Source organism: Mobula hypostoma, chromosome 2, assembly GCF_963921235.1.
Source record: "Mobula hypostoma chromosome 2, sMobHyp1.1, whole genome shotgun sequence".
Classification (NCBI taxonomy): Eukaryota; Metazoa; Chordata; class Chondrichthyes; order Myliobatiformes; family Myliobatidae; genus Mobula; species Mobula hypostoma.
Window position 1 is genome coordinate 172185191 of NC_086098.1, and position 12024 is coordinate 172197214.

The following is a 12024-nucleotide window of genomic DNA, read 5'->3' on the forward strand; positions in this document are numbered from 1 at the left end:
GCTGTGACCCTGCTGAACCTCACATCACAGCGCTAAGCAGTATTGCACCCATATTGTTCTGTCTCAGTACTGTGATATTTGTGTGCTGTAGCACTTACTTTTTATTTGCAGTTATTTCGTAAATAACACTATTCTTTGCATTTCTGGTCAGATGCTAACTGCATTTCATTGGCTTTGTATCTGTACTCGGCACAATGACAATAAATCTAATCTAATCTAATTTCTCTGTGTTTTACTTCGGTGTCAGGATGGGAGGACCCTTCCCACTTCAAAACATACTTAACGTAAGGGTTTTTTCTGTCTATCACCTGGGAAGATCAGCCATCATATGCCATTAGCACACATGGGGGTTGGTCATACGGTCTTGACAATGCACTGTCAATCCATAACGGAAGTAGCCTTCAATCCAAAACCCAATCTGTAAGTCTATCTGGAGTTCAGCATGTTCGATGGTAAATTACAAGGGATATACTTGCATGATCACACCTAGTTAACTATGCCGATCAAATTGAACAGAACACAGAACATCAAATGATTTAATTCATTTGCAGTTACAAATACAGTGGATTTCGGTTAATTGGGCCATCGGTTAATTGGGACAGCCCTTACCTGGGGCAACTCTGAAAGAACAAAAACTAATCAAAATAGTCAGGACTCTTTGTTTATTTGGAGCACACTTAGGATACGTCCACACTAGACCGGACAATTTTGAAAACGCCGGTTTCGCATAAAAACGATAGGCGTCCACACCAGGCGTTTTTGAAAATACCTCCGTCCACATTAGAACAGATATTTGGGCGAATCGCCTCTTACTAGGCATGCGCAGGACACACAGAAAACAAGCAAAGAGGAAACGGTATACTTGGTGCTTGTTTGTCCAGTTACAGACTAGAAAAACTGAAAAGGAAATTGCCAAACGAAAGACTTGGTGAGCGTTTGTCCAGAAACATTTCCTACAGCCATAGTCTCTTCACTGATGAAAGGGACAACAGCTCCAACTAAATGCAATAAGGCTTGTTACAGGGCAAAAGTGAAATTTGCTGTTACCTCAATTGTTTACCTTTACTTTTGCCATGTTTTTGTGTATTATTTTGCTGTATTTAACATGTGCAATAAAACAAGTTACTGGGCAAAAGTGACAATTACATCTGTTGACTGTTTGCACAAGCAATACATTAATAAAGCACCTTGTTAAATGTATAAAACATGTCTGCATCAGTGTTATCTTGTATTTCCATACAATGTTACATTAGGATGTTACACATCTATTGTCAGATATTGTTGTGGTGTTGGAGGTTGCGTTCAAGAAAACAATGAGATGCCGCGCTGCCGCCACCATTTGTTCCAGCACGTCACGACAGCATTTTCAAAATTAGCTGGTTACCCCGTATACACTACAACGGCCAACCGACATTTTCAGATTTAAACACTCTGCAAAGTGTTTCAGAAAAGCTCCATTTTCAGGGGAGGAAAACGCCGTTTCAGTGTGGACGGAAGGCCAAAATGAAGAGAAAAGGCTTCGGTTACAGATTTATCCGGTCTAGTGTGGACGTAGCCTAAATTGGAACAGTGCGGTTTCAAGCATTCAGGCTTAGAGATGCCATAAACAGCTGGGAGTAAAAATAAAGCAATTTCACTACTTCAAATTAGAAACTACAATGAATTTGAAAGCATCAACAATTATCTTGAATGTTACAATAAAAACAAAGATTTGGAGGATGGCATCATCAAAATCATTGTATGACGGCAGTTCATTATTTGCACTAGATATCTAGGTTCATTTTGTTCACTTACAGACAATCAAAAGAACAGCAGCATACACTGGATGAATTTCTCAGTCGATAACTATTGGGAACTACAGTTTTATAGTATTGTGATGTATCAGTAGTATTCTAATTTGTTCTGAATTTCATAAAATACATAAATACATATGTTTTTAACTATTCCCATGAAACTTTGGCTAATTGGGGTAGCTGCTTAAGTGGGTCAAAATGTACTGGTCCTAATGTGTCCCAATTAACCGGAATCTACAACATTGCAATAATCCATTCAGCCTAAATTTGCAACACCCAAACCATCTCAGTAATCTCACTGCAATATCTGCATGAACTCAAAATGGAAATGTGATTAATGATTACCAACACAACTTCGATATGATTATTTTAGAAAAGGCTTAGAATCATAGCCATAAATTTTCTAATAAATTCTAACAAGGGAATACAAAGATAACTTTCAAGTTCTGATTTCCCAGACTTGTAATCCCCAAAGCTTTTTACAGTTTGAGTGTGAAGCACAACGGAGATTGTTACAAAATTTTGAAAGTATATTGAATGATTCAGCAAGGAGACCTTGAACTCATCACCCCTCCAGAGGCTCACTGGTAAAAACAGTCCAATGACTTTCTTCACAGCACATTTCCCCTCTGTTCCCCTTTTGGAAATCAGTTTTGTGTTCCCAGACCTTGCAGTCCCCATATCATAAATTACAACAGTTCAGCAAAAACAACATTTTTCCATAAGACCATAAGACATAGGAGCAGATTTAGGCCATTTAGCCCAGCAAGTCTGCTCCACCATTTTATCATGGCTGATCCATGAAAAAAAATTTCATGCCTCTTCTAGTTCATTTGCCAATTACCTTGAATCCCTGAACTCCAATTATGGAACATCTGCCATCAAAATCCATTCAAGTATGAACAATACCTCTAAGTTCCACAAACTTCTCTGCTTTCTGTATAATTCCACGTAACTGATCCCTTACGCTTGGTAAAACCAGTAAAGGACTCTATATCCATGCTAATGTGTGGAGGCCAAAAGTGGCTACAATACTAAACGAGTATACACATGTCTTAATGGTTGATTATAACCTATTTGCAATATCCTTCCATTTAAGAAGCTAAAGATCCCAAAAGCTTTATTTTTTTTAAAACATTTATTCCATTCGTGGGGCCTGCTTTCAAAGCTTTACAGAGGCACAGCTCTCAGATCTAACTGAAAATTGTAGCACTTCTATTGGTACACCTCATTCTTCCCAGAAAGAGTCACTCCATATTTCTCTGCATTCAATTTCATCCCTGGTCTAGATTCTACTGAGATCTCTTTGACACACACAACACTCACACCATCAGCTGAGCTGCACCACTTCCTCCAACCCTGCTCAAGTCTATGAAGCAACTAGGATAGCTGGAATGCTCTTGCAGTTGGCTAGCACAGATTCAGTGAAGTCAAATGGCACAACCTCATATGCTGCAACCTTTCTGTGCTTCTGATAAATTTACATACAGAATATCACTTCACTTTCCTCTATTATTTCTTATGAATTCCCCCCCCCTTTAATTTGGGAATTCATTGACAACTGAAATTACACATCAGGGAAGCAGAGTCCAAACATTCAAGGGAATCAAACAAATACGTCACCATCAGAAAATAGGCACACATTTCAGATAATCACTTATCTCCTCCTTTTGTGCACAGACAGGGGTACTGTGCAATCTCATTTTGTACTTGTTTATTTCTATTCAACATAACCCTTGAATGTCAAAATTAAAACGTTTCTTTATAAATCTGATTTTGTATTATGAAAGGTAGTCTTCAGAATTATTCAACAGGAACCATTTTTTGAACATCCAACTTAGCTACTATGGGAAGATAAAATTAAAATAAGCCGTTTATACAAAGAATAAACTGGTTCATCCCCTCTCCCAATTGAATAACTTTAGTCTCAGTTACCTGCAAAATCATACCATAATTCACCTTGTTTCTTTCTCGCAAAGTAACACCTTATGAAAGCTGTTAGTCATAAATTTTGCAGCAAGATAATTAGAAATAGAATAATTTTTCATTAAAATGATTTGGACTATAAATTTGAATTAAGCAACATGGGTTCAGCAGACAACACAGAATTATCTTCCTGAGCACCTTCCCTGATCTAAATAACCGGAATAGACCTGGGCAAAGGACAGCTACATTGGAATATCTTTTATGAAATATATCTTTTATCTCTAGAGGCATCTATTTATAAGTTACTTTTAAAATAGAACACCCTGAAACCTCAGTGAAGAGAAATTAAAAATATACCGATCTAAATGACAACCTATTGTATGCCACTCAAGTGAAAACAGAGATCTACATTTGAGACCTGATTTCTGATAATCATTTTTTTCTCCAGGCTCAATCAGTCAATTCATACATAGCTGCCATCCTAATAGTACAAAGAACTCCATACCAAATTGTCCTAAATACTTCAGCTTCCCAAAGGTCTAATGGGCATTTGATTCCCAATTGATAGTTTACAGATCACAAAGAAAAGATTTGGAAACATATTTTTGACCGTCTACTGCATTAGAAAATCATTCCTGCATTAAAGTTCAAACCTTCAACATTTGGTATCACAAATTCAGCGAGCACATCTTTCCACTTTAATGTCCGTACATTTCTTTTCCAGTTCCACTGTCCCTAAATGAATGACTGAGATTAGACCTCCAATAATTTATTTTCATTGACAGTGTAATGAACAGAACTGCCATTGACAACTTGACTATCTGTGTTTGTCCCTGAACTGATTGGGGTGGGGGGGGGGGAGGAGGAGAGAAAAGGGAGGAGGGTGAGTTGAGGAGAAAATAGGGAGGGGGAACAGAGAGGTCAACTCCATAAAAGCAATGTCAGATCTCTTTCCTTCAAGGACAATTATGAACCAAACAGGGTCTTGAACAAGCCTGGTAGTTTTATGGTCACCATTAAACAGTTTTTACTCCAAATTTAATTATTTGAATATAAATTCCCCATCCATCAAGGTAGCATTCAAAAATCACACCTCTGAACCAATGGTCCAGGCCACTGGATATAAATCCAAGAAGGTAATGGACCATGCCACCTACCATATCATGGGGTATTATTGAAGATCAGAGGGAAAGGTCTGTGAAAAGTCAAGACAACTAAGGCTACGCTTGAAGACATGTTGCTTTATAGCACACGATATTCCATCCTCACAAGAAGCTTGAAGACAAAGGAAAAAAGGAAAGAGGTCCTTTCAAAGAAATGTAAAGTCATTGACCTGATGTACAAATTGTTTCTCTCATTATCGCTTGAACCAAGTGTTTCTAGCATTTTCTTCAGATTTCCTGCATCCATAACTTTTTGTTTTTATGCAAATTCATGTCCCTTGGTCCAATCTAATTCTTGAAAAGAAAACACTGTCAGGAAAAGATAGAAAATACTGGAAACAACCAGCATCTGTAGAAAGAGGAAGTGTTTCAGGTCAAAGACCCTCCGTCCAGATGAAGGGATTAAATTCTGTTTCTCTTTCCACAGATGCTAACTGACATGATTACTTCAAGCATTTGCTGATTTCATTCCCTGTTAAGGAATGAAATCGCACATAAAAAGAGAGTACTATTAATGTCTTGTATCTTAATCACTAAGATGGGCCAACCATTTCGGTCAATGGGGCCAGCATCCTTCAAGTTGCCTGGCAAAAAGATGACAATCACTGCTACAACATTGGGAAAGGGATCAAGATATAAAAATAACTATCTAAGTAACCCACAAAAGACATAACAACAGACCCCTCCTCAACCTGTCCTCTCCGGAAATCCCCCGAAACTGCCTTTTCCCACAATGTCATTTTCCATCTCCCTTAAGGAATAAAAAAACCCTACGCACACCTACCACCACACTCCATATATTTTAGGCCCCATCCTGGACCACCCAACACACACAAGAGAAAACTACAGGCCTCCACCTAAACACCCCCACCACTACAAGGTAGCATTACAGAGCACTGTCCCGACATCCAGTGTATTACAAACCCCCTTCCCAATACCTCATATTACAATGCACTCCTCCATTTTAGTCCCTCCCTCTAGCCAGTATTATAGACCCTCCCTCATATTATAAACCACCCCTGTATTACAAATCTTCCCTACATTACAGATCCCCTTAATTAGGCACCACCTCCAAATGAGGTGGTTACAGAAACCGCCTCGTACCATATTACAGACTCCCTTCTACCCAATTATCAAACCCCCTCCACGTGCATTACACACCCGCTTTGCACCCCAATTATTAGACCCCGCCTTGTCCCCGTATTAGACACCCCTACATATTACAGACTATGTAATACAGCACACTTCTGCGATATTAGACCACCTCCCCATATATTACAGACCTATCACCCCATATTACACACCCCTCCACTCCGAATTACAGACCCTTCAGCCCCGAATTACAGATCCTCTCACCTTTCTCCCCCCCACACACACATTACAAAACCCCTCGGTTTACAACCACCCCTCCCACAATCCCAGGAAGGAGACATCAGAGCCCCCACCACCACCACCACACCCCGCCCCAGCAGCACCACCACCGCCGCCATAGGCCGTCCGATCCCACCTCCCCACCAACGGTCTCCCCTCACCCATCGCGGCTATCCCACCGCCCGCTCACCTGCCAGCGCCAATTTATTTTTCTCTCGCTTTCTCTTCAGGTGGAATTGATTGGGGGGGGTAGTAGGGGCTTTTTTTTTATAATTTTTTTGTACGTGCGTGTATGTGTATATTGTTCGGTTCTTCTTCCTCTCTTCTCCGATTATGCCTTTTTCTCCTCTTTCTCTCCCCTTTTTCTCCCCCACCCAGTAAGCACGACCGGCTTTGGCCTCCCCTTTAACTCCGAACCGCCCGGCTCGGCGCCGAAAACACCGACTGCCCGCAATATGGCGGCGCCGCGCTTCCCCCGCCAGCCCCACGCCACAACGAGGCTGCGCCGGCCTGTGCCCTGCCCAACACCGTCCGCCGCGCACACCTCAACTCACCAGCCCGGGAGGGGGTGGGGGGGACACAAAACCTGTTGCACAAATCCCTCCTCCTCCTCCCGATCATTCCCTTGCTGGTTCCTGCTCCGAGGCACAAATAGTAATGATTTTTTTTGTTCTAATTGTTTTCTATCTTGCTTAATCCACGTTTTTTTCCTTGTAAATGCTGCTCTAAGTAAGTTCTGTGCGTACATGTACTTGTCCATATGACAATAAACAAGATTTTAACTTTGACTAGGATTGCGGTTTTTTTCCTGATGCTTTTTGCTTGTACATTTTACATTGAATCTGTGCATTTGACAATAAACTTGCCGCTATTTCATTTGACTGTATTTTTGAGTGTTCGTGTGCGGTTGAATGACACTTAAACTTGAACATTGACTTTGACTAATTTTGATTAGGGGGTTGTTTCAAGAATATCTTGTATTGGAATTGGTTTATAATTATCACGTGTATCAAAATTCAGTGAAAAGCTTGCCTCGTATCCTGTTGATACAGATCAGATCATTACACAATGACAATGCAGAATAAAGTGTAACAGCTACAGAGAATATGACAAAGTCTAAACTACAAACGTTTGTAAATTGTATCATCGAAGTACGTATATGTCACCATATACAACCCTGAGATTCATTTTCCTGAGGGATACTCAGCAAATCTATAGAATAGTAACTATAACAGGATCAATGAAAGATCAACCAGCGTGCAGAAGACAACAAATTGTGTAAATGAAATATAGAAATAAATAATGAGAACATGAGATAACAAGATAAAGGGTCCTTAAAGTGAGCTCATTGGTTGTGGGAACATATCAATAGATTGGCAAGTGAGTGGAGTCAAGATCTTGATTGTTGAGGGATAGTAAGTACCTTGAACCTGGTAGTGTGAGTCCGAGGGCTCTTGTACCTTCTACCTGATGGCAGCAGCGAGAATAAACCTTGGTGGTGGGGATCTCTGATAAAGGATGCTACTTTTCTACTAGTGTTTCATGTGGATGTGCTTGGGAGGGCTTTACCAATGATGTAATGGGCTGAATCCATAGGATTTTCCACTCAAAGGCATGGGTGTTTTTAATACCAGGCCGTGATGCAGAAAATAAACTCAATTTTGATTCCGATTTTTCGGGCTGGTTCAAGAACAGCTACTTCCCTTCTGGCTGCTTACCTGATGCTACATGCCTGCAATGTTGCTGCAAGTAAGCTTTTCCTTGCAACTGTGTACTTGCACGCACGACAATAAACTCAACAATGACTTTGGTTGGAGGTGGTGCAGGCTGATTCAAGAACAGCTGATTCCCTTTATGTTGCTTATCAGATACAATATGCCTGTGATATTTATCACTGCCCTTACATTGGTAAAATGAATTGGTTTATTATTGGCATATGTACTGAGATACAGTGAAAAACGTTTTGTATGCCAAACGTTCTTATCCATTTCATCACATCAGTGCATTGATCTAGTGCAATGGAAAAAGGGCTACAGTTACAGAGTGCGTATAGGGCAGCCAGATAGTAAGCTGCAAGGGCCATGACGAGGCATACTGCGAGGTTAAGAGTCTATCCTATCATAAAGGAGAACCATTTAATAGACTTATGACAGTGGGATAGAAGCTGTTCTTAAGCCTAATATTATTTATCTAGCTTTTTTTTATTGCAATACAGCTTGGAACGAGCCCTTCTGACTGTTTGGGCCACTCCGCCCACCAATCCCCCAAATTAATCCTAGCCTAATCACAGCACAACTTACAATGATCAAGTAACGTACCAACCGGTACGTCTTCGGACTGTGGGAGGAAACACGGAGCATCTGGAGGAAACCCACGCAGTCATGGGAGGAACGTCCAAACTCCTTACAGGCAGTGATGGGAACTGAACCCCGGTCACTGGCACTCAAAAGTGTCGTGCTAGCCACTACGCTACTGTGCCCCCCCCCCTTATGTGCTTTTGGACTTTTGTATCATACGTGTACTTGTGCAAATGACAATAAACTTGACTTTTAACTTGGAGGCACGGGAGACTGAAGGTGCTAGAAATCTAGAGCAAAACACAAAGGCGCGGGAGGACTTCAGTCAGGCAGCATCTATGGGGGGGGGGGGAATGGACAGTCAACATTTCAGATTGGAGTTGAGATCCAAAACATTGACTGTCCATTTACCCCTATGAATGAGCCTAACCTATTAAGTTCCTCTAGCTCAGGGGTTCCCGACTGTTGTTATGCCAAGTGGTCCATCAACCCCAGGTTAGGAACCCCAGCTCTGGACCCTCTAGTTTCCTTTCAACCATTTGGTTTTTGAAACAACCTGTGCAATCCAAACCACCACCTCAATACAGCAACACTGAGACCATTTTGATCACTCTGCACTACAATGTTTTTTTTTATTCTAGCCATACTTTCTTGTAAAAATTGTGCATATGTTTGTTTTTTCTTCCTGTGTATCCTTATTAGATACTATGTGCACCCAATGCCAAACTAAATACGTTTTTATTCCACCTGTGCACTAATATTCTTGTACAAATGACATACAATGTGTACTTAGGCTGGAGAGATTTAGAGAAAGTTGATCGCAACATGGGGTCCACAGATCTCTTGGTTAATGGTATTGGTCCAAGGCATAAAAAAGGTTGGGAACCCCTGGTTTAGAGGGATATGGGCCAAATGCGGGCAAATGGGAATCTTGGTTGCCATGGATCGGAAGGGCAGAAGGGCCCATTTCCATGCAGAATGCCTCTGACTACGACATTAATACCAAGTTTATTAGGAGTTCAATTTGAATTTGCATCCCTTTTAGTACAATAAAGGTCATCATCAGGCTCCTGCAAATTCTGTAGCAATATGAATGCTTAAAACACCTCCCAAACTGTCAAAACACATACTGTTAAATATCCTCTCATCCTCTATTTCCCTTTATGTAAAATAAAATGCATCTTTGTACCCACCACAAATGATTAAACCTATACTGACCACTTTTTTATAGACAAAATTATTAATGCTCTTTATATAACATAGAATATTCCATGCAGCATTTCTGTGTTTATATAATAAAATTAACCCTTAAGTCACCAAATTGTTAAACCTCTCTTAAATAAAGTAACCTTCACAAATCCATAAAGTTATTTAACATAATAAATGTTATGTTACGTGTTGGTTCCTTAAGGTTGTTATAGCTGGTGGGGGGTGGGGGATAGTGTTGGTAATGGGGACAAGCTCCCACTACTTATTAAATGCTCCCAATGTTGTGCGTCTCAAATAGCCTCTGAGAACCAAGTCCAGCTCCTGGCCTTCACATGTGGCTTAGCTTCTAAGCCCAGTGGAACAGTTTCTACTGACAGGAGAAGGAGCAAGGGTGGGTTACTGGTGCCTTAAAGCCAGTCAGTTCAAGCAGATGCGGCTCATCAGTCATGGTTGGCTGCTCATCTGGGAGAAGGAAGACTATGACCTTGAACCTCTGCTGCTTTGTGGCTATACCCACTCATGGGGAAGGCTTTGGGAGTAAACACTGAGGAAAAATTCCGGAACTGGAGTTCCTAAGGTAGTCCTACGTTGAGTTCAATGCTGACTGGCAACTCCTGCGATGCCACTGGTGCCAAACTGTATCAGTCTTGGCTGTTCCTTTGGATTCATCAGCTGCGTGGAGAGGGAGGTCCTGCCACAGGGGCGACAGCTTGCTCTCCCTATCATGCTGCCCTGTCTTGCGTATCAGACAGCTGGGATGCAACATCCATAATCAACCTCGACCAGCGAGGGACTTGTCAAAGCTGAAGTGTCTACTGATTGTTTTCTTAGTGGATGCAGCCTGACCCATTGAGATCCTCCAGCTTGTTGATCCAGAATTTCAGCATCTACAGTCTCTCAGGTCTCGAGGAACAACACCTCATGTTTTCCCTGGGTCATCTACAACCCAACGCCAAATTCTGGTAAACTGCTTTCCCGTTTTCCTTTACTCTCTCCTGCTGATCTACTTACTTCTTCCTACTCCTACCCCATCTGCCCATTACCCACACACTTCTCCCACTGGTTCCCCTCTCCCATCTGCCCTCCCTCCCTCGATTCCACACTCTACCTCCCTCTCCTATCAGGATTCCAGCATTTGCAGACCTTTGTCACCTCCTACGTCTGTCACTAATTCCATTCTCCCTTCCTCCATCTAGCAACTCTCCTCAACTATCACTTCCCTACCAGACTGCATTGTACCCTCTAATCTGCACAGGTGCATGGCCACGTGGTAACTGAAATGCTCCCGTGCACATAGCTTTTGTTGCTGCACAGCTGAAATTAGACAACTAGAAAAAGTTTACGAAACATGAAATTTTTTTTGTACTGTACTTCATTGTACCCTTCAATTATTAAAATCAAAAGAATGTAATTTTTCTATTTTCATTCTAAATTTTCATACCATACATATAATAAAAGAAAAAAGACATTTAAAGTGCCACATGGTTTTCAGGCCGTGTAAAAATTTCCTGCTCATAGTAATGCATAGCTGTAAAAAAAAAGGGAACATTAACAGACTGATACAACCAGACAGGATGGTTTACACTGCATATCTATAGAAATCTGCAAGAGCCTTTGGTGACATACCAATGTTCGAAGTACATTTATTATCAAAGCATATATACAGGATGTAACTCAGATTAGTCTTCTCACAGGCAGCCATGAAACAAAGACACCATGGAACCTGTTCAAGAAAAAAAAACAAATTACACAAATGGCAAAAACTGAGCGAACAACACACAGAATATCAAACATCAAACCAGTGTTATTCAGTTTAGTTCAGTGCAGTGCCACTAGCCAATGCAGGCTACATGGGTATTCTTTGCTGAAGCGCCCTAATCTGCATCAATCACTCCAATCAAGCCACTCAAAAACAGCTGAGTCCAGGAACACGTGCAACAAGAACCTCAAAGTCTCCCAGTACGAGTCCACAGCCTCTCTGATCGACCCTTGCAGCTTGGAAGCCAAGACTCCTGCACCTTACCCCGACAGCAGCTAGCGAGAGGGAGAGGAAGACCGGTCAAATGCGGGTATATGGCATCAAACGCTTACCCGCCCTCCACTCTCATCCTCATCAACTTCAATCTTGCTCGACCCCTCAGTCAGAGGGAAGCAATGGAGTTGATTGTGGGCTCACACCCTGTCTCCAGACCACCAGGCGTCTAGGCTGCAAACTCCCTCACCAAACTCCCTCAGAGACAACAAAGTGTGAGATCACTCAATCAG

General features: G+C 41.5%; 1 protein-coding gene across 2 annotated transcripts in view; it reads right to left on the minus strand.

The window, feature by feature from the left end:
- Positions 1-6726, minus strand: part of LOC134342672 (casein kinase II subunit alpha) — a 136869-nt gene extending 130143 nt beyond the window's left edge. Inside the window, exons 1-2 of one of the 2 annotated variants that reach the window (XM_063041080.1) lie at positions 6444-6726; positions 4877-4994 (exon numbers count right to left, since the gene is read on the minus strand). The gene's annotated coding sequence lies outside the window, so the exon portion shown is untranslated. The remainder of the gene's footprint in view (positions 1-4876; positions 4995-6443) is intronic. The other variant, XM_063041079.1, reaches the window with a different exon arrangement.
- Positions 6727-12024: the final 5298 nt, after the last annotated feature.